Source organism: Bombina bombina, unplaced genomic scaffold (genome assembly GCF_027579735.1).
Source record: "Bombina bombina isolate aBomBom1 unplaced genomic scaffold, aBomBom1.pri scaffold_2374, whole genome shotgun sequence".
NCBI lineage: Eukaryota > Metazoa > Chordata > Amphibia > Anura > Bombinatoridae > Bombina > Bombina bombina.
The window spans coordinates 1-26,890 of record NW_026512614.1 but is presented as its reverse complement, the minus strand read 5'-3'; the positions used below and the strand labels follow the sequence as shown (position 1 = coordinate 26,890).

Below are 26,890 nucleotides of genomic sequence, written 5' to 3'. Positions count from 1 at the left end.
AATTTTACTCTTATGTTACAATTCTCGGTTCACTAGCTCATCTTCCGGATTCATCGACAAGTGTGTGTATGGATCATATTACCACATTTCATTAGGGGAACAATAGGTCAAGCTGTATGCTTTACTCTTGGTCTGCAAGCAAAGCTCCAGTGGCGCAATCGGTTAGCGCCCGGTACTTATACGACAGTAACTGGTGAGCAATGCCGAGGTTGTGAGTTCGAGCCTCACCTGGAGCAGCTCTTTTCCTTACAGTTGCGTGGCTTTATATTGCCTGCATTCGTGGATTTATAATGCGGTCCTAATTCACTGAATTACGTCACTCCTAATATCTACGTATATCTACAAATAAAAACATGTCACATAGGCAAACCCCAGTGGCCTAATGGATAAGGCACCAGCCTCCTAAGCCAGGGATTGTGGGTTCGATTCCAATCTGGGGTGAGTCTCACTGCCATTTTAGACACATAAATTTAAGCTGCCATATGAGCAACTGAATGATAAGCAAGCGTATGGATGCGTTCATGTGTATTGGGCATTTGCAACAAGCACAATGGAGTTTAGATTGACAGGTCATAAATGTTGGAGCTAATTCTCCGAGATGGTCATGTTCATCTTGTCCTTGGAAGAAAATTGCCTAGTAACAACAGTGCAGCTTTTTTGGACAAGTATCATGTGTTTTTTCTGGGTAGATGTGGGAACGACATCATTTCACATTTTCACGTCATTATGCGTACACTCTGCAAATTGTTGCAATGTTTTAGAGAGTAACTTAACAGTTTGATTGAGATTGTTATTTTGGAGCTATGCTAACAAGACACATTGCCCAGAAAGACATAAATCTTAAAAACAATTCTCTGCTCTATCCCTAGGTATCCGCGTGCACACTTGCCGTAATGAGTCACTGAAATAAGGCATTAGGGTTTTTGCAACAGTGACATACAGTCTGTGTAGCAAGCTAGGGTCAAACAGCTACTCTGGCCATCAACAATAACTAATTGTTGGCAGTTTGTCCAATTTTACTCTTATGTTACAATGCCTGGTTCACTAGCTCATCTTCCGGATTCATCGACAAGTGTGTGTATGGATCATATTACCACATTTCATTAGGGGAACAATAGGTCAAGCTGTATGCTTTACTCTTGGTCTGCAAGCAAAGCTCCAGTGGCGCAATCGGTTAGCGCGCGGTAGTTATACGACAGTAACTGGTGAGCAATGCCGAGGTTGTGAGTTCGAGCCTCACCTGGGGCAGCTCTTTTCCTTACAGTTGCATGGCTTTATATTTCCTGTATTTGTGGATTTATAATGCAGTCCTTATTCACTGAATTACGTCACTCCTAATATCTACGTATATCTACAAATAAAAACATGTCACACAGGCAAACCCCAGTGGCCTAATGGATAAGGCACTGGCCTCCTAAGCCAGGGATTGTGGGTTCGAGCCTCACCTGGAGCAGCTCTTTTCCTTACAGTTGCATGGCTTTATTTTTCCTGTATTCGTGGATTTATAATGCAGTCCTTATTCACTGAATTACGTCACTCCTAATATCTACGTATATCTACAAATACAAACATGTCACACAGGCAAGCCCCAGTGGCCTAATGGATAAGGCACTGGCCTCCTAAGCCAGGGATTGTGGGTTTGAGTCCCATCTGGGGTGAGTCTCACTGCCATTTTAGACACATAAATTTAAGCTGCCATATGAGCAACTGAATGATAAGCAAGCGTATGGATGCGTTCATGTGTATTGGGCATTTGCAACAAGCACAATGGAGTTTAGATTTACAGGTCATAAATGTTGGAGCTAATGCTCCAAGATGGTCGTGTTCATCTTGTCCTTGGAAGAAAATTGCCTAGTAACAATAGTGCAGCTTTTTTGGACAAGTATCATGTGTTTTTCCTGGGATGATGTGGGAACGACATCATTTCACATTTTCACGTCATTATGCGTACACTCTGCAAATTGTTGCAATGTTTTAGAGAGTAACTTAGCAGTTTGATTGAGATTATTATTTTGGAGCTATGCTAACAAGACACATTGCCCAGAAAGACATAAATCTTAAAAAAAATTCTCTGCTCTATCCCTAGGTATCCGCGTGCACACTTGCCATAATGAGTCACTGAAATAAGGCATTAGGGTTTTTGCAACAGTGACATACAGTCTGTGTAGCAAGCTAGGGTCAAACAGCTCCTCTGGCCATCAACAATAACTAATTGTTGGCAGTTTGTCCAATTTTACTCTTATGTTACAATTCTCGGTTCACTAGCTCATCTTCCGGATTCATCGACAAGTGTGTGTATGGATCATATTACCACATTTCATTAGGGGAACAATAGGTCAAGCTGTATGCTTTACTCTTGGTCTGCAAGCAAAGCTCCAGTGGCGCAATCGGTTAGCGCGCGGTACTTATACGACAGTAACTGGTGAGCAATGCCGAGGTTGTGAGTTCGAGCCTCACCTGGAGCAGCTCTTTTCCTTACAGTTGCGTGGCTTTATATTGCCTGTATTCGTGCATTTATAATGCAGTCCTTATTCACTGAATTACGTCACTCCTAATATCTACGTATATCTACAAATAAAAACAGGTCAAACAGGTCAAACAGGTCAAACAGGCAAGCCCCAGTGGCCTAATGGATAAGGCACTGGCCTCCTAAGCCAGGTATTGTGGGTTCGAGTCCCATCTGGGGTGAATCTCACTGCCATTTTAGACACATAAATTTAAGCTGCCATATGAGCAACTGTATGATAAGCAAGCGTATGGATGCGTTCATGTGTATTGGGCATTTGCAACAAGCACAATGGAGTTTAGATTGACAGGTCATAAATGTTTGAGCTAATGCTCCGAGATGGTCGTGTTCATCTTGTCCTTGGAAGAAAATTGCCTAGTAACAACAGTGCATCTTTTTTGGACAAGTATCATGTGTTTTTCCTGGGTAGATGTGGGAACGACATCATTTCACATTTTCACGTCATTATGCGTACACTCTGCAAATTGTTGCAAAGTTTTAGAGAGTAACTTAGCAGTTTGATTGAGATTGTTATTTTGGAGCTATGCTAACAAGACACATTGCCCAGAAAGACATAAATCTTAAAAAAAATTATCTGCTCTATCCCTAGGTATCCGCGTGCACACTTGCCGTAATGAGTCACTGAAATAAGGCATTAGGGTTTTTGCAACAGTGACATACAGTCTGTGTAGCAAGCTAGGGTCAAACAGCTCCTCTGGCCATCAACAATAACTAATTGTTGGCAGTTTGTCCAATTTTACTCTTATGTTACAATTCTCGGTTCACTAGCTCATCTTCCGGATTCATCGACAAGTGTGTGTATGGATCATATTACCACATTTCATTAGGGGAACAATAGGTCAAGCTGTATGCTTTACTCTTGGTCTGCAAGCAAAGCTCCAGTGGCGCAATTGGTTAGCGCGCGGTACTTATACGACAGTAACTGCTGAGCAATGCCGAGGTTGTGAGTTCGAGCCTCACCTGGAGCAGCTCTTTTCCTTACAGTTGCGTGGCTTTATATTGCCTGCATTCGTGGATTTATAATGCAGTCCTAATTCACTGAATTACGTCACTCCTAATATCTACGTATCCCCACACAACGATACAAGATCACTTACTAGATTCAGAGCACTTGAGAAGTGCCACAAGCGCAGGCTGAACTATTCACAAGCTGTCCAGCGAGCTTATCCTTACGATCAACTCCGATCCAGTAGCCAAAGTGAAGATTACATGAAGCCCCACCGGTGCTTGGGGTTACAAAAGTGCCCAATGATGGTACAAGTGTCCTCCTCAGGGCAAAAGCACAGCTAATATTAATGTGTCAAAAGCTGTTAGCTAATACAAAGTTAAAAATAGCTTTTCAAAGTAAAGATAAAATCAAGCGTGATGACAGATAGGTTAAAATATAACATATAAGTTTATTAAAACCTAATACACTACGCGTTTCCCGGTCACAACAACCGTTTCATCAGGTGTATAGAACTAACAGTCATCACACTATTTAAAACAAATCTCGGCGTTCACCAGTTGACAATGCGCATGCTCATAAAAGCTGTTACCAATGAGATGATAAACTGAGCCGGCAAGCGTTATGATTGGACCAAAAGATGGGCGTGTGGTACCAGCCCCTGAAGCGTAAATCTCCTGTCACTCAAATGGCGACATTGAAGGCTCGCTCCGATTTCTATCTAGAAGCACGGCTGAGTGTTTTAAATACACACCGTGATACAAAATAAAATATAGACATATACATATATACACTACTGGAAAGTTAATTCGATATACCTAATGGGCAGTGGTCCCCAATATATCTCCATATAGGCCGGTATAATTTCCTATATAGAAACGATTCAATTTTTTAGGAGATCAATTTTCTCATCAAAATACATGTCATTCATGATTCATTGGGAGCTGAACTACTGGGTGATAGCTATTAGATGCCTTTAGGCAAAAAATTAATTATAATATATCTAATGGAAAATACTTGCCGAAAATTACAGCAAAGCACCTCCCAAGAAAACATTACTATTAGAGTAAAGATGCTAATATAGTATCAATATGAATATAAACGAATAAAATATAGATGCCAACTCAGGGATCATCTCATAAGTCACAACTCCATATGAGTAATGCACTAAAACTTATAATTACATAAAAAAACGCAATAAATATGTGGTAATAAAAATACAGTATCGCATATCTACATAACAAAACAATTCTCAAAAGGATAATACCAATTAAAAAAGTAACTAAATATAATCCATAGAAATTTCAATTAAAAGCTGCCATGTCAATGTTTTCATTTAGACCATGGGGTTTCAAAGTTTTTAGTTTCCATATCCAATAGGTCTCTCTTTGTCGTAAGTGTATGAACCTATTTCTACCCCATTTAGGCGCTACATGTTCTATAGGGAGAATATTAAATATATCGTTTTCTCCTGGATGGCATACGCCCTTGTGGCGAGGAACACTATGATTTACCAATTCATTCTTTACATTTCTCATGTGTTCACCCCATCTCCTTTTTGAAAAAGGAAGTAAAGTGCTTACCATCATATATAAAAGACACACCAGATTTAATTAGTAAATTATCGAGATTAAAAAACCTGGATGTTAAAAATTTAGTTTGGATGACATGTGATGTGTCAGCTCTCTATTCAAATATAGCACACGAGTTAGGCATTAACTCTATTGATAAATTTTTATCTAGAGATATTTATTTACCTGAACAGCAAAAAATCTTTCTATTAGATGCCATCTCTTTTGTGCTTAAGCACAATTATTTTGTATTTCAGGAGCAGTTTTTCCTACAAATAAAGGGCACGGCCATGGGGACCAGGTTCGCCCCCAGCTTTGCTAATTTGTTTATGGGGTCCTTTGAAGAGGAGTATATCTACAATTCCCCAGCGAGGGCGAACCTGGTCTTCTATGGCCGTTTTATTGATGATTTGCTCTTTATATGGGATGGAACAGTATTGAAGGCAGAGGAATTTGTTACATCCCTCAACTCCAATAATATGGGTTTAACATTTACATCCAATATTTCAAAAGAACAAATTGAATTTTTGGATCTCACATTATATTGGGATCCAAAAGGGTCTATCTTAACTAAGACATTTTTCAAAACTGTGGATACGAATAGTTATTTGAATTTTAAAAGTAATCACTACAAACCGTGGAAAGAAAATATTCCATTTAACCAATTTTGCAGAATACGCAGAAATTGTACTGAAATGTCTGTGTTTGATGAGCAATCAAAAATATTAAAAGAAAGGTTTCTTGCTAAAGAATATCCACCAAAACTTATAGAATTAGGCTATCAAAAAGCTAGGAATAAAATAAGAGCAGATTTGATCAATTCTGAGAAAAAGGATAAAGGGAAGGTGGAAGAGGAGAGTTTGCCTTATAATTCTAAAAATAGCAATCATCCTCGATTCATTACTAGGTATAATAATAACCATCATTTAATTAAGAAGATCTTACAAAAATACTGGTTCATTTTAAAAAATGATCCAGTCTTGAAACAAATTCTGGATGATACCCCTATATGCACTTTTAGAAGAGCTCAAACACTTAAAAATAAGTTGGCACCAAGTAAGATTCTAATGAAAAAACGCACAAACAGGCTGAAAACTAGTTCTAAATCTAACACCAATTCTTCTTTTTTGAACACCAAGATGGGTTTTTTTAAATGTGGGAAAAATAATTGTGGCCTTTGTAGCTATACGATGGGTAGTATTAATGAATTTAAGTCCTCAGTCACCAATGAAAAATTCATGGTTTCTTCACACTTCACGTGTGATTCAACATTTGTGGTGTATTTGTTACAATGCAAATGTGGGGTTCAGTATGTTGGGAGAACCTCAAGACCCATCAAAAAGAGATGGGGTGAACACATGAGAAATGTAAAGAATGAATTGGTAAATCATAGTGTTCCTCGCCACAAGGGCGTATGCCATCCAGGAGAAAACGATATATTTAATATTCTCCCTATAGAACATGTAGCGCCTAAATGGGGTAGAAATAGGTTCATACACTTACGACAAAGAGAGACCTATTGGATATGGAAACTAAAAACTTTGAAACCCCATGGTCTAAATGAAAACATTGACATGGCAGCTTTTAATTGAAATTTCTATGGATTATATTTAGTTACTTTTTTAATTGGTATTATCCTTTTGAGAATTGTTTTGTTATGTAGATATGCGATACTGTATTTTTATTACCACATATTTATTGCGTTTTTTTATGTAATTATAAGTTTTAGTGCATTACTCATATGGAGTTGTGACTTATGAGATGATCCCTGAGTTGGCATCTATATTTTATTCGTTTATATTCATATTGATACTATATTAGCATCTTTACTCTAATAGTAATGTTTTCTTGGGAGGTGCTTTGCTGTAATTTTCGGCAAGTATTTTCCATTAGATATATTATAATTAATTTTTTGCCTAAAGGCATCTAATAGCTATCACCCAGTAGTTCAGCTCCCAATGAATCATGAATGACATGTATTTTGATGAGAAAATTGATCTCCTAAAAAATTGAATCGTTTCTATATAGGAAATTATACCGGCCTATATGGAGATATATTGGGGACCACTGCCCATTAGGTATATCGAATTAACTTTCCAGTAGTGTATATATGTATATGTCTATATTTTATTTTGTATCACGGTGTGTATTTAAAACACTCAGCCGTGCTTCTAGATAGAAATCGGAGCGAGCCTTCAATGTCGCCATTTGAGTGACAGGAGATTTACGCTTCAGGGGCTGGTACCACACGCCCATCTTTTGGTCCAATCATAACGCTTGCCGGCTCAGTTTATCATCTCATTGGTAACAGCTTTTATGAGCATGCGCATTGTCAACTGGTGAACGCCGAGATTTGTTTTAAATAGTGTGATGACTGTTAGTTCTATACACCTGATGAAACGGTTGTTGTGACCGGGAAACGCGTAGTGTATTAGGTTTTAATAAACTTATATGTTATATTTTAACCTATCTGTCATCACGCTTGATTTTATCTTTACTTTGAAAAGCTATTTTTAACTTTGTATTAGCTAACAGCTTTTGACACATTAATATTAGCTGTGCTTTTGCCCTGAGGAGGACACTTGTACCATCATTGGGCACTTTTGTAACCCCAAGCACCGGTGGGGCTTCATGTAATCTTCACTTTGGCTACTGGATCGGAGTTGATCGTAAGGATAAGCTCGCTGGACAGCTTGTGAATAGTTCAGCCTGCGCTTGTGGCACTTCTCAAGTGCTCTGAATCTAGTAAGTGATCTTGTATCGTTGTGTGGGGGTCCTATTCATCAACGATTTCACACTATTGTGGCGCCTCCTTCTTTTTTCCTCTCTATCTGCAGATCGTCACTGGTGCCATCAGTTTTGGAAGGAGTATCTGCTGCCGCATACCCGCTATCGGAGGGAACACCCGGAGGAAATTATTTCCATTCCATGAACTTTGGATAAGAACTTTTTAATAACCCTATTTTGTTTTTAGGCACTTATTGTATGTACTGGTATTTTTATGTTATACCTGCACCTATATGTGTCTCCAACACTGTATGATACTATGGTGCGTCTGTAACATCTCTCGCATTGATAGTTTTATCATCTCAGCAACATAGTTGCTGGAGGTTGTTTTCGATATCTTTATTTATTTGATTTGGAAGACACAATAGCAACACTTTTTAGGCACAGTGTTTATATCTATATTCACAGTATTTTGAGATATATATATTTTTTTTTTTTTTTGTACACTCATATGTACATATATAAGTATCTATCACTTTAAGAATCCAGTTGTGAATACATATCACACATATTTTCAATCCTTGTCCTTTGTTGAAGAGGGCAGTCAAGCTTTTGGGATATATATCACATGATAACTTTTTGTATACATTATTCGTTTGCATATTTAGGCGCCTTCATTTTTTTATATATCACTTTTGTTTTCACTATTGGGCTTTGGTGAAGAGCGACTTTAATATTATTTATTTATTAATTATTAATATATTTTTTCGAAATTTTGTAAAATGCAAAGTAAGGAAATCCGCAATCAGAGTCGTTTGACTCTCAGCACATGTGACAATTTTATTGAGACATCTACATCCACAGATAATAGTAATCTATCAATGACACAACTATTTATTAAGTTAGAGGATGCACTTAAACAAGAGCACAGACACTGGTGGGATATTGACACTTTAAAAAAATACAAATTAAAGGGGCATATACCCAGAGGTCTTAGATTATCTAAATTATGCTCATTTACAAATAATGCTGAATTAACATCTAAATGGCAAAATTTATTATCTGAGTGTTCTTTCAAATTAATTGATCTATTGATTGAGCACAGAGAAATGTTGTTGAATAACACCGAATCCTTAATAGAAGAACTTCAAGCAGCTCTTCTTAAATATCAACAACACTCTGACTATGAAAATAAAAATAAAGAAATTTTAGAGAGAACAGATAAATATCAAAAGAAATTGATTAAGATTAAATCTAAGAAACTAGCCAGAGACGAAAAAGACTATTTAGAAGGATGTATCTATACAAATAAAAATCCTTCTGAGACTGCTATGGAAGAAGGTTTAGGTGTAGAGGAGAACCCCAATACAGAAAATTTTTCTAAAAAAGATGATTGGACTAGAGTAGAATACAGGAAACCTAAGGATAAAAAGAAAAATGTGAATTATAGAAATGGCGATTATGGGTATCATAATAATAATAATAATAAAAATAAAAATAATTTCAATGATAATAAGGATTTCAATAGGGGATATAATTCTCCCAGACATTATAACTCCACTTGGAATAGCAAACAGAGATTTTTTCCCAAAGAACAATATAAAGAGAGGAACAATTCTATAGAGTACAGGACAGAGGATAATGAGTGGTACAAAAGAGAACAAGACAGGGATTACGGTAATACGAGTCTTTCATATAATAATGGTAACACGAGTTATTATCATAACAAGGGTCACCATTTTAAACCATCTAGTTCAGCATACTATAATACAGAACCTGAACACAAAATAGAAAGACCACAGGGTTTTCATTTAGACAAGAAACAAGATCAGTACAGACAACATCAAAGACAAATACCTATCAGATTAAAACAAATGGAAACCAACTATGTAAAAGAAGGTTTCTATACTCCGCCACCAAGAAAAAGAACATATGCAAACGTGGCAGCAGAGGGAGAGCAAAATCTTCCAAAAAGGAGAAACTTAGAAGGATGAAAGATGGTATATTTAATCTTTCTAGCCATGTGTTGACAAACGAAGAGATTTGTGTCCTAAATAGAGGGCTATCTTTTTGTCCTTCAGATGAACACAACATATTTGAATTATTTGTTGATCTGAATAAATTTATCAGGAAGCTATCGTTACAACGATACTTCTGTGATAAAAAATTAAAACAAGATAAACGGATACCTATTATTACTAATGATATGTCTGAAAGACCCTCTACAGATATTATCTATTATGAACCAGAAGATTTATGTAATTCTCTGTTTGATGATTTTGTTCATTCTAATCTAATGTTGAAATCCAGTTTTAATCCTCCCATCACCAATCATAATATCCAACTCTTTCAAGAATTGGTTCTGGAAGAGTTTAGCTCTATGAATAATAGCAATAGAAATAGAAAGAAGGCCTCAAATTTGAACTTCTATGAAATTAGAGCCTTATCTAAGCTAGCTAAAGATCAGTCTATAGTGATCAGACAAGCCGACAAGGGAGGTGGGGTAGTATTGCAGGACTGGGGTGACTATCTAGGGGAAGCAAATCGGATCCTATGTAATCCTGAGTACTATAAGAGATTGACTTTTAACCCTACCAAGAAATATATGATTGGTTTGGTTAAACTTATAGATGATGGATACTATAAAGGGATCCTCACCAAAAAAGAAAAAGAATTTTTGAACCCGGGTACCCCTAGTCTTGCTTATTACTACCACCTCCCTAAGATTCATAAGTGTAAGGATAACCCTCCTGGTCGCCCGATTATATCGGGGATCGGGAACCTTACGTGTAATCTATCTGAATACATAGACTCCTTTTTGAAAAAGGAAGTAAAGTGCTTACCATCATATATAAAAGACACACCAGATTTAATTAGTAAATTATCGAGATTAAAAAACCTGGATGTTAAAAATTTAGTTTGGATGACATGTGATGTGTCAGCTCTCTATTCAAATATAGCACACGAGTTAGGCATTAACTCTATTGATAAATTTTTATCTAGAGATATTTATTTACCTGAACAGCAAAAAATCTTTCTATTAGATGCCATCTCTTTTGTGCTTAAGCACAATTATTTTGTATTTCAGGAGCAGTTTTTCCTACAAATAAAGGGCACGGCCATGGGGACCAGGTTCGCCCCCAGCTTTGCTAATTTGTTTATGGGGTCCTTTGAAGAGGAGTATATCTACAATTCCCCAGCGAGGGCGAACCTGGTCTTCTATGGCCGTTTTATTGATGATTTGCTCTTTATATGGGATGGAACAGTATTGAAGGCAGAGGAATTTGTTACATCCCTCAACTCCAATAATATGGGTTTAACATTTACATCCAATATTTCAAAAGAACAAATTGAATTTTTGGATCTCACATTATATTGGGATCCAAAAGGGTCTATCTTAACTAAGACATTTTTCAAAACTGTGGATACGAATAGTTATTTGAATTTTAAAAGTAATCACTACAAACCGTGGAAAGAAAATATTCCATTTAACCAATTTTGCAGAATACGCAGAAATTGTACTGAAATGTCTGTGTTTGATGAGCAATCAAAAATATTAAAAGAAAGGTTTCTTGCTAAAGAATATCCACCAAAACTTATAGAATTAGGCTATCAAAAAGCTAGGAATAAAATAAGAGCAGATTTGATCAATTCTGAGAAAAAGGATAAAGGGAAGGTGGAAGAGGAGAGTTTGCCTTATAATTCTAAAAATAGCAATCATCCTCGATTCATTACTAGGTATAATAATAACCATCATTTAATTAAGAAGATCTTACAAAAATACTGGTTCATTTTAAAAAATGATCCAGTCTTGAAACAAATTCTGGATGATACCCCTATATGCACTTTTAGAAGAGCTCAAACACTTAAAAATAAGTTGGCACCAAGTAAGATTCTAATGAAAAAACGCACAAACAGGCTGAAAACTAGTTCTAAATCTAACACCAATTCTTCTTTTTTGAACACCAAGATGGGTTTTTTTAAATGTGGGAAAAATAATTGTGGCCTTTGTAGCTATACGATGGGTAGTATTAATGAATTTAAGTCCTCAGTCACCAATGAAAAATTCATGGTTTCTTCACACTTCACGTGTGATTCAACATTTGTGGTGTATTTGTTACAATGCAAATGTGGGGTTCAGTATGTTGGGAGAACCTCAAGACCCATCAAAAAGAGATGGGGTGAACACATGAGAAATGTAAAGAATGAATTGGTAAATCATAGTGTTCCTCGCCACAAGGGCGTATGCCATCCAGGAGAAAACGATATATTTAATATTCTCCCTATAGAACATGTAGCGCCTAAATGGGGTAGAAATAGGTTCATACACTTACGACAAAGAGAGACCTATTGGATATGGAAACTAAAAACTTTGAAACCCCATGGTCTAAATGAAAACATTGACATGGCAGCTTTTAATTGAAATTTCTATGGATTATATTTAGTTACTTTTTTAATTGGTATTATCCTTTTGAGAATTGTTTTGTTATGTAGATATGCGATACTGTATTTTTATTACCACATATTTATTGCGTTTTTTTATGTAATTATAAGTTTTAGTGCATTACTCATATGGAGTTGTGACTTATGAGATGATCCCTGAGTTGGCATCTATATTTTATTCGTTTATATTCATATTGATACTATATTAGCATCTTTACTCTAATAGTAATGTTTTCTTGGGAGGTGCTTTGCTGTAATTTTCGGCAAGTATTTTCCATTAGATATATTATAATTAATTTTTTGCCTAAAGGCATCTAATAGCTATCACCCAGTAGTTCAGCTCCCAATGAATCATGAATGACATGTATTTTGATGAGAAAATTGATCTCCTAAAAAATTGAATCGTTTCTATATAGGAAATTATACCGGCCTATATGGAGATATATTGGGGACCACTGCCCATTAGGTATATCGAATTAACTTTCCAGTAGTGTATATATGTATATGTCTATATTTTATTTTGTATCACGGTGTGTATTTAAAACACTCAGCCGTGCTTCTAGATAGAAATCGGAGCGAGCCTTCAATGTCGCCATTTGAGTGACAGGAGATTTACGCTTCAGGGGCTGGTACCACACGCCCATCTTTTGGTCCAATCATAACGCTTGCCGGCTCAGTTTATCATCTCATTGGTAACAGCTTTTATGAGCATGCGCATTGTCAACTGGTGAACGCCGAGATTTGTTTTAAATAGTGTGATGACTGTTAGTTCTATACACCTGATGAAACGGTTGTTGTGACCGGGAAACGCGTAGTGTATTAGGTTTTAATAAACTTATATGTTATATTTTAACCTATCTGTCATCACGCTTGATTTTATCTTTACTTTGAAAAGCTATTTTTAACTTTGTATTAGCTAACAGCTTTTGACACATTAATATTAGCTGTGCTTTTGCCCTGAGGAGGACACTTGTACCATCATTGGGCACTTTTGTAACCCCAAGCACCGGTGGGGCTTCATGTAATCTTCACTTTGGCTACTGGATCGGAGTTGATCGTAAGGATAAGCTCGCTGGACAGCTTGTGAATAGTTCAGCCTGCGCTTGTGGCACTTCTCAAGTGCTCTGAATCTAGTAAGTGATCTTGTATCGTTGTGTGGGGGTCCTATTCATCAACGATTTCACACTATTGTGGCGCCTCCTTCTTTTTTCCTCTCTATCTGCAGATCGTCACTGGTGCCATCAGTTTTGGAAGGAGTATCTGCTGCCGCATACCCGCTATCGGAGGGAACACCCGGAGGAAATTATTTCCATTCCATGAACTTTGGATAAGAACTTTTTAATAACCCTATTTTGTTTTTAGGCACTTATTGTATGTACTGGTATTTTTATGTTATACCTGCACCTATATGTGTCTCCAACACTGTATGATACTATGGTGCGTCTGTAACATCTCTCGCATTGATAGTTTTATCATCTCAGCAACATAGTTGCTGGAGGTTGTTTTCGATATCTTTATTTATTTGATTTGGAAGACACAATAGCAACACTTTTTAGGCACAGTGTTTATATCTATATTCACAGTATTTTGAGATATATATATTTTTTTTTTTTTTTGTACACTCATATGTACATATATAAGTATCTATCACTTTAAGAATCCAGTTGTGAATACATATCACACATATTTTCAATCCTTGTCCTTTGTTGAAGAGGGCAGTCAAGCTTTTGGGATATATATCACATGATAACTTTTTGTATACATTATTCGTTTGCATATTTAGGCGCCTTCATTTTTTTATATATCACTTTTAATATCTACGTATATCTACAAATAAAAACATGTCACATAGGCAAGCCCCAGTGGCCTAATGGATAAGGCACTGGCCTCCTAAGCCAGGGATTGTGGGTTCAAGTCCCATCTGGGGTGAGTCTCACTGCCATTTTAGACACATAAATTTAAGCTGCCATATGAGCAACTGAATGATAAGCAAGCGTATGGATGCGTTCATGTGTATTGGGCATTTGCAACAAGCACAATGGAGTTTAGATTGACAGGTCATAAATGTTGGAGCTAATTCTCCGAGATGGTCGTGTTCATCTTGTCCTTGGAAGAAAATTGCCTAGTAACAACAGTGCAGCTTTTTTGGACAAGTATCATGTGTTTTTCCTGGGTAGATGTGGGAACGACATCATTTCACATTTACACGTCATTATGCGTACACTCTGCAAATTGTTGCAATGTTTTAGAGAGTAACTTAGCAGTTTGATTGAGATTGTTATTTTGGAGCTATGCTAACAAGACACATTGCCCAGAAAGACATAAATCTTAAAAAAAAATCCCTGCTCTATCCCTAGGTATCCGCGTGGACACTTGCCGTAATGAGTCACTGAAATGAGGCATTAGGGTTTTTGCAACAGTGACATACAGTCTGTGTAGCAAGCTAGGGTCAAACAGCTCCTCTGGCCATCAACAATAACTAATTGTTGGCAGTTTGTCCAATTTTACTCTTATGTTACAATTCTCGGTTCACTAGCTCATCTTCCGGATTCATCGACAAGTGTGTGTATGGATCATATTACCACATTTCATTAGGGTAACAATAGGTCAAGCTGTAGGCTTTACTCTTGGTCTGCAAGCAAAGCTCCAGTGGCGCAATCGGTTAGCGCGCGGTACTTATACGACAGTAACTGGTGAGCAATGCCGAGGTTGTGAGTTCAAGCCTCACCTGGAGCAGCTCTTTTCCTTACAGTTGCGTGGCTTTATATTGCCTGCATTCGTGGATTTATAATGCAGTCCTAATTCACTGAATTACGTCACTCCTAATATCTACGTATATCTACAAATAAAAACATGTCACATAGGCAAGCCCCAGTGGCCTAATGGATAAGGCACTGGCCTCCTAAGCCAGGGATTGTGGGTTCAATTCCAATCTGGGGTGAGTCTCACTGCCATTTTAGACACATAAATTTAAGCTGCCATATGAGCAACTGAATGATAAGCAAGCGTATGGATGCGTTCATGTGTATTGGGCATTTGCAACAAGCACAATGGAGTTTAGATTGACAGGTCATAAATGTTGGAGCTAATTCTCCGAGATTGTCGTGTTCATCTAGTCCTTGGAAGAAAATTGCCTAGTACCAACAGTGCAGGCTATTTTGGACAAGTATCATGTGTTTTTTCTGGGTAGATGTGGGAACGACATCATTTCACATTTACACGTCATTATGCGTACACTCTGCAAATTGTTGCAATGTTTTAGAGAGTAACTTAGCAGTTTGATTGAGATTGTTATTTTGGAGCTATGCTAACAAGACACATTGCCCAGAAAGACATAAATCTTAAAAAAAAATCTCTGCTCTATCCCTAGGTATCCGCGTGCACACTTGCCGTAATGAGTCACTGAAATGAGGCATTAGGGTTTTTGCAACAGTGACATACAGTCTGTGTAGCAAGCTAGGGTCAAACAGCTCCTCTGGCCATCAACAATAACTAATTGTTGGCAGTTTGTCCAATTTTACTCTTATGTTACAATTCTCGGTTCACTAGCTCATCTTCCGGATTCATCGACAAGTGTGTGTATGGATCATATTACCACATTTCATTAGGGGAACAATAGGTCAAGCTGTATGCTTTACTCTTGGTCTGCAAGCAAAGCTCCAGTGGCGCAATCGGTTAGCGCGCGGTACTTATACGACAGTAACTGGTGAGCAATGCCGAGGTTGTGAGTTCAAGCCTCACCTGGAGCAGCTCTTTTCCTTACAGTTGCGTGGCTTTATATTGCCTGCATTCGTGGATTTATAATGCAGTCCTAATTCACTGAATTACGTCACTCCTAATATCTACGTATATCTACAAATAAAAACATGTCACATAGGCAAGCCCCAGTGGCCTAATGGATAAGGCACTGGCCTCCTAAGCCAGGGATTGTGGGTTCAAGTCCCATCTGGGGTGAGTCTCACTGCCATTTTAGACACATAAATTTAAGCTGCCATATGAGCAACTGAATGATAAGCAAGCGTATGGATGCGTTCATGCGTATTGGGCATTTGCAACAAGCACAATGGAGTTTAGATTGACAGGTCATAAATGTTGGAGCTAATTCTCCGAGATGGTCGTGTTCATCTAGTCCTTGGAAGAAAATTGCCTAGTACCAACAGTGCGGCTATTTTGGACAAGTATCATGTGTTTTTCCTGGGTAGATGTGGGAACGACATCATTTCACATTTACACGTCATTATGCGTACACTCTGCAAATTGTTGCAATGTTTTAGAGAGTAACTTAGCAGTTTGATTGAGATTGTTATTTTGGAGCTATGCTAACAAGACACATTGCCCAGAAAGACATAAATCTTAAAAAAAATTCTCTGCTCTATCCCTAGGTATCCGCGTGCACACTTGCCGTAATGAGTCACTGAAATAAGGCATTAGGGTTTTTGCAACAGTGACATACAGTCTGTGTAGCAAGCTAGGGTCAAACAGCTCCTCTGGCCATCAACAATAACTAATTGTTGGCAGTTTGTCCAATTTTACTCTTATGTTACAATTCTCGGTTCACTAGCTCATCTTCCGGATTCATCGACAAGTGTGTGTATGGATCATATTACCACATTTCATTAGGGGAACAATAGGTCAAGCTGTATGCTTTACTCTTGGTCTGCAAGCAAAGCTCCAGTGGCGCAATCGGTTAGCGCGCGGTACTTATACGACAGTAACTGGTGAGCAATGCCGAGGTTGTGAGTTCAAGCCTCACCTGGAGCAGCTCTTTTCCTTACAGTTGCTTTGCTTTATATTGCCTGCATTCGTGGATTTATAATGCAGTCCTAATTCACTGAATTACGTCACTCCTAATATCTACGTATATCTACAAATAAAAACATGTCACATAGGCAAGCCCCAGTGGCCTAATGGATAAGGCACCGGCCTCCTAAGCCAGGGATTGTGGGTTCAAGTCCCATCTGGGGTGAGTCTCACTGCCATTTTAGACACATAAATTTAAGCTGCCATATGAGCAACTGAATGATAAGCAAGCGTATGGATGCGTTCATGTGTATTGGGCATTTGCAACAAGCACAATGGAGTTTAGATTGACAGGTCATAAATGTTGGAGCTAATTCTCCGAGATGGTCGTGTTCATCTTGTCCTTGGAAGAAAATTGCCTAGTAACAACAGTGCAGGCTTTTTTGGACAAGTATCATGTGTTTTTCCTGGGTAGATGTGGGAACGACATCATTTCACATTTACACGTCATTATGCGTACACTCTGCAAATTGTTGCAATGTTTTAGAGAGTAACTTAGCAGTTTGATTGAGATTGTTATTTTGGAGCTATGCTAACAAGACACATTGCCCAGAAAGACATAAATCTTAAAAAAAATTCTCTGCTCTATCCCTAGGTATCCGCGTGCACACTTGCCGTAATGAGTCACTGAAATGAGGCATTAGGGTTTTTGCAACAGTGACATACAGTCTGTGTAGCAAGCTAGGGTCAAACAGCTCCTCTGGCCATCAACAATAACTAATTGTTGGCAGTTTGTCCAATTTTACTCTTATGTTACAATTCTTGGTTCACTAGCTCATCTTCCGGATTCATCGACAAGTGTGTGTATGGATCATATTACCACATTTCATTAGGGGAACAATAGGTCAAGCTGTATGCTTTACTCTTGGTCTGCAAGCAAAGCTCCAGTGGCGCAATCGGTTAGCGCGCGGTACTTATACGACAGTAACTGGTGAGCAATGCCGAGGTTGTGAGTTCGAGCCTCACCTGGAGCAGCTCTTTTCCTTACAGTTGCTTTGCTTTATATTGCCTGCATTCGTGGATTTATAATGCAGTCCTAATTCACTGAATTACGTCACTCCTAATATCTACGTATATCTACAAATAAAAACATGTCACATAGGCAAGCCCCAGTGGCCTAATGGATAAGGCACTGGCCTCCTAAGCCAGGGATTGTGGGTTCAAGTCCCATCTGGGGTGAGTCTCACTGCCATTTTAGACACATAAATTTAAGCTGCCATATGAGCAACTGAATGATAAGCAAGCGTATGGATGCGTTCATGTGTATTGGGCATTTGCAACAAGCACAATGGAGTTTAGATTGACAGGTCATAAATGTTGGAGCTAATTCTCCGAGATGGTCGTGTTCATCTAGTCCTTGGAAGAAAATTGCCTAGTACCAACAGTGCGGCTATTTTGGACAAGTATCATGTGTTTTTCCTGGGTAGATGTGGGAACGACATCATTTCACATTTACACGTCATTATGCGTACACTCTGCAAATTGTTGCAATGTTTTAGAGAGTAACTTAGCAGTTTGATTGAGATTGTTATTTTGGAGCTATGCTAACAAGACACATTGCCCAGAAAGACATAAATCTTAAAAAAAATCCCTGCTCTATCCCTAGGTATCCGCGTGGACACTTGCCGTAATGAGTCACTGAAATGAGGCATTAGGGTTTTTGCAACAGTGACATACAGTCTGTGTAGCAAGCTAGGGTCAAACAGCTCCTCTGGCCATCAACAATAACTAATTGTTGGCAGTTTGTCCAATTTTACTCTTATGTTACAATTCTCGGTTCACTAGCTCATCTTCCGGATTCATCGACAAGTGTGTGTATGGATCATATTACCACATTTCATTAGGGGAACAATAGGTCAAGCTGTATGCTTTACTCTTGGTCTGCAAGCAAAGCTCCAGTGGCGCAATCGGTTAGCGCACGGTACTTATATGACAGTAACTGGTGAGCAATGCCGAGGTTGTGAGTTCAAGCCTCACCTGGAGCAGCTCTTTTCCTTACAGTTGCTTTGCTTTATATTGCCTGCATTCGTGGATTTATAATGCAGTCCTAATTCACTGAATTACGTCACTCCTAATATCTACGTATATCTACAAATAAAAACATGTCACATAGGCAAGCCCCAGTGGCCTAATGGATAAGGCACTGGCCTCCTAAGCCAGGGATTGTGGGTTCAAGTCCCATCTGGGGTGAGTCTCACTGCCATTTTAGACACATAAATTTAAGCTGCCATATGAGCAACTGAATGATAAGCAAGCGTATGGATGCGTTCATGTGTATTGGGCATTTGCAACAAGCACAATGGAGTTTAGATTGACAGGTCATAAATGTTGGAGCTAATTCTCCGAGATGGTCGTGTTCATCTTGTCCTTGGAAGAAAATTGCCTAGTACCAACAGTGCGGCTATTTTGGACAAGTATCATGTGTTTTTCCTGGGTAGATGTGGGAACGACATCATTTCACATTTTCACGTCATTATGCGTACACTCTGCAAATTGTTGCAATGTTTTAGAGAGTAACTTAGCAGTTTGATTGAGATTGTTATTTTGGAGCTATGCTAACAAGACACATTGCCCAGAAAGACATAAATCTTAAAAAAAAATCCCTGCTCTATCCCTAGGTATCCGCGTGCACACTTGCCGTAATGAGTCACTGAAATGAGGCATTAGGGTTTTTGCAACAGTGACATACAGTCTGTGTAGCAAGCTAGGGTCAAACAGCTCCTCTGGCCATCAACAATAACTAATTGTTGGCAGTTTGTCCAATTTTACTCTTATGTTACAATTCTCGGTTCACTAGCTCATCTTCCAGATTCATCGACAAGTGTGTGTATGGATCATATTACCACATTTCATTAGGGGAACAATAGGTCAAGCTGTATGCTTTACTCTTGGTCTGCAAGCAAAGCTCCAGTGGCGCAATCGGTTAGCGCGCGGTACTTATATGACAGTAACTGGTGAGCAATGCCGAGGTTGTGAGTTCAAGCCTCACCTGGAGCAGCTCTTTTCCTTACAGTTGCTTTGCTTTATATTGCCTGCATTCGTGGATTTATAATGCAGTCCTAATTCACTGAATTACGTCACTCCTAATATCTACGTATATCTACAAATAAAAACATGTCACATAGGCAAGCCCCAGTGGCCTAATGGATAAGGCACCGGCCTCCTAAGCCAGGGATTGTGGGTTCAATTCCAATCTGGGGTGAGTCTCACTGCCATTTTAGACACATAAATTTAAGCTGCCATATGAGCAACTGAATGATAAGCAAGCGTATGGATGCGTTCATGTGTATTGGGCATTTGCAACAAGCACAATGGAGTTTAGATTGACAGGTCATAAATGTTGGAGCTAATTCTCCGAGATGGTCGTGTTCATCTTGTCCTTGGAAGAAAATTGCCTAGTACCAACAGTGCAGGCTATTTTGGACAAGTATCATGTGTTTTTCCTGGGTAGATGTGGGAACGACATCATTTCACATTTACACGTCATTATGCGTACACTCTGCAAATTGTTGCAATGTTTTAGAGAGTAACTTAGCAGTTTGATTGAGATTGTTATTTTGGAGCTATGCTAACAAGACACATTGCCCAGAAAGACATAAATCTTAAAAAAAATTCTCTGCTCTATCCCTAGGTATCCGCGTGGCACACTTGCCGTAATGAGTCACTGAAATAAGGCATTAGGGTTTTTGCAACAGTGACATACAGTCTGTGTAGCAAGCTAGGGTCAAACAGCTCCTCTGGCCATCAACAATAACTAATTGTTGGCAGTTTGTCCAATTTTACTCTTATGTTACAATTCTTGGTTCACTAGCTCATCTTCCGGATTCATCGACAAGTGTGTGTATGGATCATATTACCACATTTCATTAGGGGAACAATAGGTCAAGCTGTATGCTTTACTCTTGGTCTGCAAGCAAAGCTCCAGTGGCGCAATCGGTTAGCGCGCGGTACTTATATGACAGTAACTGGTGAGCAATGCCGAGGTTGTGAGTTCAAGCCTCACCTGGAGCAGCTCTTTTCCTTACAGTTGCTTTGCTTTATATTGCCTGCATTCGTGGATTTATAATGCAGTCCTAATTCACTGAATTACGTCACTCCTAATATCTACGTATATCTACAAATAAAAACATGTCACATAGGCAAGCCCCAGTGGCCTAATGGATAAGGCACTGGCCTCCTAAGCCAGGGATTGTGGGTTCGAGTCCCATCTGGGGTGAGTCTCACTGCCATTTTAGACACATAAATTTAAGCTGCCATATGAGCAACTGAATGATAAGCAAGCGTATGGATGCGTTCATGTGTATTGGGCATTTGCAACAAGCACAATGGAGTTTAGATTGACAGGTCATAAATGTTGGAGCTAATTCTCCGAGATGGTCGTGTTCATCTAGTCCTTGGAAGAAAATTGCCTAGTACCAACAGTGCGGCTATTTTGGACAAGTATCATGTGTTTTTCCTGGGTAGATGTGGGAACGACATCATTTCACATTTTCACGTCATTATGCGTACACTCTGCAAATTGTTGCAATGTTTTAGAGAGTAACTTAGCAGTTTGATTGAGATTGTTATTTTGGAGCTATGCTAACAAGACACATTGCCCAGAAAGACATAAATCTTAAAAAAAATTCTCTGCTCTATCCCTAGGTATCCGCGTGCACACTTGCCGTAATGAGTCACTGAAATAAGGCATTAGGGTTTTTGCAACAGTGACATACAGTCTGTGTAGCAAGCTAGGGTCAAACAGCTCCTCTGGCCATCAACAATAACTAATTGTTGGCAGTTTGTCCAATTTTACTCTTATGTTACAATTCTCGGTTCACTAGCTCATCTTCCGGATTCATCGACAAGTGTGTGTATGGATCATATTACCACATTTCATTAGGGGAACAATAGGTCAAGCTGTATGCTTTACTCTTGGTCTGCAAGCAAAGCTCCAGTGGCGCAATCGGTTAGCGCGCGGTACTTATACTGACAGTAACTGGTGAGCAATGCCGAGGTTGTGAGTTCGAGCCTCACCTGGAGCAGCTCTTTTCCTTACAGTTGCGTGGCTTTATATTGCCTGCATTCGTGGATTTATAATGCAGTCCTAATTCACTGAATTACGTCACTCCTAATATCTACGTATATCTACAAATAAAAACATGTCACATAGGCAAGCCCCAGTGGCCTAATGGATAAGGCACTGGCCTCCTAAGCCAGGGATTGTGGGTTCAAGTCCCATCTGGGGTGAGTCTCACTGCCATTTTAGACACATAAATTTAAGCTGCCATATGAGCAACTGAATGATAAGCAAGCGTATGGATGCGTTCATGTGTATTGGGCATTTGCAACAAGCACAATGGAGTTTAGATTGACAGGTCATAAATGTTGGAGCTAATTCTCCGAGATGGTCGTGTTCATCTAGTCCTTGGAAGAAAATTGCCTAGTACCAACAGTGCAGCTTTTTTGGACAAGTATCATGTGTTTTTCCTGGGTAGATGTGGGAACGACATCATTTCACATTTACACGTCATTATGCGTACACTCTGCAAATTGTTGCAATGTTTTAGAGAGTAACTTAGCAGTTTGATTGAGATTGTTATTTTGGAGCTATGCTAACAAGACACATTGCCCAGAAAGACATAAATCTTAAAAAAAATCCCTGCTCTATCCCTAGGTATCCGCGTGGACACTTGCCGTAATGAGTCACTGAAATAAGGCATTAGGGTTTTTGCAACAGTGACATACAGTCTGTGTAGCAAGCTAGGGTCAAACAGCTCCTCTGGCCATCAACAATAACTAATTGTTGGCAGTTTGTCCAATTTTACTCTTATGTTACAATTCTTGGTTCACTAGCTCATCTTCCGGATTCATCGACAAGTGTGTGTATGGATCATATTACCACATTTCATTAGGGGAACAATAGGTCAAGCTGTATGCTTTACTCTTGGTCTGCAAGCAAAGCTCCAGTGGCGCAATCGGTTAGCGCGCGGTACTTATATGACAGTAACTGGTGAGCAATGCCGAGGTTGTGAGTTCAAGCCTCACCTGGAGCAGCTCTTTTCCTTACAGTTGCTTTGCTTTATATTGCCTGCATTCGTGGATTTATAATGCAGTCCTAATTCACTGAATTACGTCACTCCTAATATCTACGTATATCTACAAATAAAAACATGTCACATAGGCAAGCCCCAGTGGCCTAATGGATAAGGCACCGGCCTCCTAAGCCAGGGATTGTGGGTTCGATTCCAATCTGGGGTGAGTCTCACTGCCATTTTAGACACATAAATTTAAGCTGCCATATGAGCAACTGAATGATAAGCAAGCGTATGGATGCGTTCATGTGTATTGGGCATTTGCAACAAGCACAATGGAGTTTAGATTGACAGGTCATAAATGTTGGAGCTAATTCTCCGAGATGGTCGTGTTCATCTAGTCCTTGGAAGAAAATTGCCTAGTAACAACAGTGCAGCTATTTTGGACAAGTATCATGTGTTTTTCCTGGGTAGATGTGGGAACGACATCATTTCACATTTACACGTCATTATGCGTACACTCTGCAAATTGTTGCAATGTTTTAGAGAGTAACTTAGCAGTTTGATTGAGATTGTTATTTTGGAGCTATGCTAACAAGACACATTGCCCAGAAAGACATAAATCTTAAAAAAAAATCCCTGCTCTATCCCTAGGTATCCGCGTGCACACTTGCCGTAATGAGTCACTGAAATGAGGCATTAGGGTTTTTGCAACAGTGACATACAGTCTGTGTAGCAAGCTAGGGTCAAACAGCTCCTCTGGCCATCAACAATAACTAATTGTTGGCAGTTTGTCCAATTTTACTCTTATGTTACAATTCTCGGTTCACTAGCTCATCTTCCGGATTCATCGACAAGTGTGTGTATGGATCATATTACCACATTTCATTAGGGTAACAATAGGTCAAGCTGTATGCTTTACTCTTGGTCTGCAAGCAAAGCTCCAGTGGCGCAATCGGTTAGCGCGCGGTACTTATACGACAGTAACTGGTGAGCAATGCCGAGGTTGTGAGTTCGAGCCTCACCTGGAGCAGCTCTTTTCCTTACAGTTGCGTGGCTTTATATTGCCTGCATTCGTGGATTTATAATGCAGTCCTAATTCACTGAATTACGTCACTCCTAATATCTACGTATATCTACAAATAAAAACATGTCACATAGGCAAGCCCCAGTGGCCTAATGGATAAGGCACTGGCCTCCTAAGCCAGGGATTGTGGGTTCAAGTCCCATCTGGGGTGAGTCTCACTGCCATTTTAGACACATAAATTTAAGCTGCCATATGAGCAACTGAATGATAAGCAAGCGTATGGATGCGTTCATGTGTATTGGGCATTTGCAACAAGCACAATGGAGTTTAGATTGACAGGTCATAAATGTTGGAGCTAATTCTCCGAGATGGTCGTGTTCATCTTGTCCTTGGAAGAAAATTGCCTAGTAACAACAGTGCAGCTTTTTTGGACAAGTATCATGTGTTTTTCCTGGGTAGATGTGGGAACGACATCATTTCACATTTTCACGTCATTATGCGTACACTCTGCAAATTGTTGCAATGTTTTAGAGAGTAACTTAGCAGTTTGATTGAGATTGTTATTTTGGAGCTATGCTAACAAGACACATTGCCCAGAAAGACATAAATCTTAAAAAAAATTCTCTGCTCTATCCCTAGGTATCCGCGTGGACACTTGCCGTAATGAGTCACTGAAATGAGGCATTAGGGTTTTTGCAACAGTGACATACAGTCTGTGTAGCAAGCTAGGGTCAAACAGCTCCTCTGGCCATCAACAATAACTAATTGTTGGCAGTTTGTCCAATTTTACTCTTATGTTACAATTCTCGGTTCACTAGCTCATCTTCCGGATTCATCGACAAGTGTGTGTATGGATCATATTACCACATTTCATTAGGGTAACAATAGGTCAAGCTGTAGGCTTTACTCTTGGTCTGCAAGCAAAGCTCCAGTGGCGCAATCGGTTAGCGCGCGGTACTTATATGACAGTAACTGGTGAGCAATGCCGAGGTTGTGAGTTCAAGCCTCACCTGGAGCAGCTCTTTTCCTTACAGTTGCTTTGCTTTATATTGCCTGCATTCGTGGATTTATAATGCAGTCCTAATTCACTGAATTACGTCACTCCTAATATCTACGTATATCTACAAATAAAAACATGTCACATAGGCAAGCCCCAGTGGCCTAATGGATAAGGCACTGGCCTCCTAAGCCAGGGATTGTGGGTTCAAGTCCCATCTGGGGTGAGTCTCACTGCCATTTTAGACACATAAATTTAAGCTGCCATATGAGCAACTGAATGATAAGCAAGCGTATGGATGCGTTCATGCGTATTGGGCATTTGCAACAAGCACAATGGAGTTTAGATTGACAGGTCATAAATGTTGGAGCTAATTCTCCGAGATGGTCGTGTTCATCTTGTCCTTGGAAGAAAATTGCCTAGTAACAACAGTGCAGCTTTTTTGGACAAGTATCATGTGTTTTTCCTGGGTAGATGTGGGAACGACATCATTTCACATTTTCACGTCATTATGCGTACACTCTGCAAATTGTTGCAATGTTTTAGAGAGTAACTTAGCAGTTTGATTGAGATTGTTATTTTGGAGCTATGCTAACAAGACACATTGCCCAGAAAGACATAAATCTTAAAAAAAATATCCTGCTCTATCCCTAGGTATCCGCGTGCACACTTGCCGTAATGAGTCACTGAAATGAGGCATTAGGGTTTTTGCAACAGTGACATACAGTCTGTGTAGCAAGCTAGGGTCAAACAGCTCCTCTGGCCATCAACAATAACTAATTGTTGGCAGTTTGTCCAATTTTACTCTTATGTTACAATTCTTGGTTCACTAGCTCATCTTCCGGATTCATCGACAAGTGTGTGTATGGATCATATTACCACATTTCATTAGGGTAACAATAGGTCAAGCTGTAGGCTTTACTCTTGGTCTGCAAGCAAAGCTCCAGTGGCGCAATCGGTTAGCGCGCGGTACTTATACGACAGTAACTGGTGAGCAATGCCGAGGTTGTGAGTTCAAGCCTCACCTGGAGCAGCTCTTTTCCTTACAGTTGCGTGGCTTTATATTGCCTGCATTCGTGGATTTATAATGCAGTCCTAATTCACTGAATTACGTCACTCCTAATATCTACGTATATCTACAAATAAAAACATGTCACATAGGCAAGCCCCAGTGGCCTAATGGATAAGGCACTGGCCTCCTAAGCCAGGGATTGTGGGTTTGAGTCCCATCTGGGGTGAGTCTCACTGCCATTTTAGACACATAAATTTAAGCTGCCATATGAGCAACTGAATGATAAGCAAGCGTATGGATGCGTTCATGTGTATTGGGCATTTGCAACAAGCACAATGGAGTTTAGATTGACAGGTCATAAATGTTGGAGCTAATTCTCCGAGATGGTCGTGTTCATCTTGTCCTTGGAAGAAAATTGCCTAGTAACAACAGTGCAGCTTTTTTGGACAAGTATCATGTGTTTTTTCCTGGGTAGATGTGGGAACGACATCATTTCACATTTTCACGTCATTATGCGTACACTCTGCAAATTGTTGCAATGTTTTAGAGAGTAACTTAGCAGTTTGATTGAGATTGTTATTTTGGAGCTATGCTAACAAGACACATTGCCCAGAAAGACATAAATCTTAAAAAAAATTCTCTGCTCTATCCCTAGGTATCCGCGTGCACACTTGCCGTAATGAGTCACTGAAATAAGGCATTAGGGTTTTTGCAACAGTGACATACAGTCTGTGTAGCAAGCTAGGGTCAAACAGCTCCTCTGGCCATCAACAATAACTAATTGTTGGCAGTTTGTCCAATTTTACTCTTATGTTACAATTCTTGG

At 39.2% G+C, this 26,890-nt stretch overlaps 30 non-coding genes across 30 annotated transcripts; all 30 read left to right on the top strand.

Moving 5' to 3' along the window:
• The first annotated feature begins 143 nt into the window (after positions 1-143).
• Positions 144-236, top strand: TRNAI-UAU (transfer RNA isoleucine (anticodon UAU)). The gene is given in 2 exon segments: positions 144-181; positions 201-236. It is a non-coding gene; the product is annotated as a tRNA-Ile (tRNA).
• A 919-nt stretch (positions 237-1,155) lies between these two features.
• On the top strand, positions 1,156-1,248 carry TRNAI-UAU (transfer RNA isoleucine (anticodon UAU)). The gene is given in 2 exon segments: positions 1,156-1,193; positions 1,213-1,248. It is a non-coding gene; the product is annotated as a tRNA-Ile (tRNA).
• Positions 1,249-1,380: 132 nt separating this feature from the next.
• TRNAR-CCU (transfer RNA arginine (anticodon CCU)) lies at positions 1,381-1,453 on the top strand. The gene has a single exon. It is a non-coding gene; the product is annotated as a tRNA-Arg (tRNA).
• Positions 1,454-1,585: 132 nt separating this feature from the next.
• TRNAR-CCU (transfer RNA arginine (anticodon CCU)) lies at positions 1,586-1,658 on the top strand. The gene has a single exon. It is a non-coding gene; the product is annotated as a tRNA-Arg (tRNA).
• Positions 1,659-2,372: 714 nt separating this feature from the next.
• TRNAI-UAU (transfer RNA isoleucine (anticodon UAU)) lies at positions 2,373-2,465 on the top strand. The gene is given in 2 exon segments: positions 2,373-2,410; positions 2,430-2,465. It is a non-coding gene; the product is annotated as a tRNA-Ile (tRNA).
• A 150-nt stretch (positions 2,466-2,615) lies between these two features.
• TRNAR-CCU (transfer RNA arginine (anticodon CCU)) lies at positions 2,616-2,688 on the top strand. The gene has a single exon. It is a non-coding gene; the product is annotated as a tRNA-Arg (tRNA).
• A 714-nt stretch (positions 2,689-3,402) lies between these two features.
• Positions 3,403-3,495, top strand: TRNAI-UAU (transfer RNA isoleucine (anticodon UAU)). The gene is given in 2 exon segments: positions 3,403-3,440; positions 3,460-3,495. It is a non-coding gene; the product is annotated as a tRNA-Ile (tRNA).
• Positions 3,496-14,070: 10,575 nt separating this feature from the next.
• On the top strand, positions 14,071-14,143 carry TRNAR-CCU (transfer RNA arginine (anticodon CCU)). Its single transcript has one exon. It is a non-coding gene; the product is annotated as a tRNA-Arg (tRNA).
• Positions 14,144-14,857: 714 nt separating this feature from the next.
• On the top strand, positions 14,858-14,950 carry TRNAI-UAU (transfer RNA isoleucine (anticodon UAU)). Its single transcript is given in 2 exon segments — positions 14,858-14,895; positions 14,915-14,950. It is a non-coding gene; the product is annotated as a tRNA-Ile (tRNA).
• A 132-nt stretch (positions 14,951-15,082) lies between these two features.
• TRNAR-CCU (transfer RNA arginine (anticodon CCU)) lies at positions 15,083-15,155 on the top strand. The gene has a single exon. It is a non-coding gene; the product is annotated as a tRNA-Arg (tRNA).
• Positions 15,156-15,870: 715 nt separating this feature from the next.
• On the top strand, positions 15,871-15,963 carry TRNAI-UAU (transfer RNA isoleucine (anticodon UAU)). Its single transcript is given in 2 exon segments — positions 15,871-15,908; positions 15,928-15,963. It is a non-coding gene; the product is annotated as a tRNA-Ile (tRNA).
• A 132-nt stretch (positions 15,964-16,095) lies between these two features.
• TRNAR-CCU (transfer RNA arginine (anticodon CCU)) lies at positions 16,096-16,168 on the top strand. The gene has a single exon. It is a non-coding gene; the product is annotated as a tRNA-Arg (tRNA).
• Positions 16,169-16,882: 714 nt separating this feature from the next.
• TRNAI-UAU (transfer RNA isoleucine (anticodon UAU)) lies at positions 16,883-16,975 on the top strand. The gene is given in 2 exon segments: positions 16,883-16,920; positions 16,940-16,975. It is a non-coding gene; the product is annotated as a tRNA-Ile (tRNA).
• Positions 16,976-17,107: 132 nt separating this feature from the next.
• On the top strand, positions 17,108-17,180 carry TRNAR-CCU (transfer RNA arginine (anticodon CCU)). The gene has a single exon. It is a non-coding gene; the product is annotated as a tRNA-Arg (tRNA).
• Positions 17,181-17,895: 715 nt separating this feature from the next.
• TRNAI-UAU (transfer RNA isoleucine (anticodon UAU)) lies at positions 17,896-17,988 on the top strand. The gene is given in 2 exon segments: positions 17,896-17,933; positions 17,953-17,988. It is a non-coding gene; the product is annotated as a tRNA-Ile (tRNA).
• A 132-nt stretch (positions 17,989-18,120) lies between these two features.
• On the top strand, positions 18,121-18,193 carry TRNAR-CCU (transfer RNA arginine (anticodon CCU)). Its single transcript has one exon. It is a non-coding gene; the product is annotated as a tRNA-Arg (tRNA).
• Positions 18,194-18,906: 713 nt separating this feature from the next.
• On the top strand, positions 18,907-18,999 carry TRNAI-UAU (transfer RNA isoleucine (anticodon UAU)). Its single transcript is given in 2 exon segments — positions 18,907-18,944; positions 18,964-18,999. It is a non-coding gene; the product is annotated as a tRNA-Ile (tRNA).
• Positions 19,000-19,131: 132 nt separating this feature from the next.
• On the top strand, positions 19,132-19,204 carry TRNAR-CCU (transfer RNA arginine (anticodon CCU)). Its single transcript has one exon. It is a non-coding gene; the product is annotated as a tRNA-Arg (tRNA).
• A 714-nt stretch (positions 19,205-19,918) lies between these two features.
• On the top strand, positions 19,919-20,011 carry TRNAI-UAU (transfer RNA isoleucine (anticodon UAU)). The gene is given in 2 exon segments: positions 19,919-19,956; positions 19,976-20,011. It is a non-coding gene; the product is annotated as a tRNA-Ile (tRNA).
• Positions 20,012-20,932: 921 nt separating this feature from the next.
• TRNAI-UAU (transfer RNA isoleucine (anticodon UAU)) lies at positions 20,933-21,025 on the top strand. Its single transcript is given in 2 exon segments — positions 20,933-20,970; positions 20,990-21,025. It is a non-coding gene; the product is annotated as a tRNA-Ile (tRNA).
• A 132-nt stretch (positions 21,026-21,157) lies between these two features.
• Positions 21,158-21,230, top strand: TRNAR-CCU (transfer RNA arginine (anticodon CCU)). Its single transcript has one exon. It is a non-coding gene; the product is annotated as a tRNA-Arg (tRNA).
• Positions 21,231-21,944: 714 nt separating this feature from the next.
• On the top strand, positions 21,945-22,038 carry TRNAI-UAU (transfer RNA isoleucine (anticodon UAU)). Its single transcript has 2 exons — positions 21,945-21,982; positions 22,003-22,038. It is a non-coding gene; the product is annotated as a tRNA-Ile (tRNA).
• A 132-nt stretch (positions 22,039-22,170) lies between these two features.
• Positions 22,171-22,243, top strand: TRNAR-CCU (transfer RNA arginine (anticodon CCU)). The gene has a single exon. It is a non-coding gene; the product is annotated as a tRNA-Arg (tRNA).
• Positions 22,244-22,956: 713 nt separating this feature from the next.
• On the top strand, positions 22,957-23,049 carry TRNAI-UAU (transfer RNA isoleucine (anticodon UAU)). Its single transcript is given in 2 exon segments — positions 22,957-22,994; positions 23,014-23,049. It is a non-coding gene; the product is annotated as a tRNA-Ile (tRNA).
• A 919-nt stretch (positions 23,050-23,968) lies between these two features.
• TRNAI-UAU (transfer RNA isoleucine (anticodon UAU)) lies at positions 23,969-24,061 on the top strand. The gene is given in 2 exon segments: positions 23,969-24,006; positions 24,026-24,061. It is a non-coding gene; the product is annotated as a tRNA-Ile (tRNA).
• A 132-nt stretch (positions 24,062-24,193) lies between these two features.
• Positions 24,194-24,266, top strand: TRNAR-CCU (transfer RNA arginine (anticodon CCU)). Its single transcript has one exon. It is a non-coding gene; the product is annotated as a tRNA-Arg (tRNA).
• Positions 24,267-24,980: 714 nt separating this feature from the next.
• On the top strand, positions 24,981-25,073 carry TRNAI-UAU (transfer RNA isoleucine (anticodon UAU)). The gene is given in 2 exon segments: positions 24,981-25,018; positions 25,038-25,073. It is a non-coding gene; the product is annotated as a tRNA-Ile (tRNA).
• A 132-nt stretch (positions 25,074-25,205) lies between these two features.
• TRNAR-CCU (transfer RNA arginine (anticodon CCU)) lies at positions 25,206-25,278 on the top strand. The gene has a single exon. It is a non-coding gene; the product is annotated as a tRNA-Arg (tRNA).
• Positions 25,279-25,992: 714 nt separating this feature from the next.
• TRNAI-UAU (transfer RNA isoleucine (anticodon UAU)) lies at positions 25,993-26,085 on the top strand. Its single transcript is given in 2 exon segments — positions 25,993-26,030; positions 26,050-26,085. It is a non-coding gene; the product is annotated as a tRNA-Ile (tRNA).
• Positions 26,086-26,217: 132 nt separating this feature from the next.
• On the top strand, positions 26,218-26,290 carry TRNAR-CCU (transfer RNA arginine (anticodon CCU)). The gene has a single exon. It is a non-coding gene; the product is annotated as a tRNA-Arg (tRNA).
• Positions 26,291-26,890: the final 600 nt, after the last annotated feature.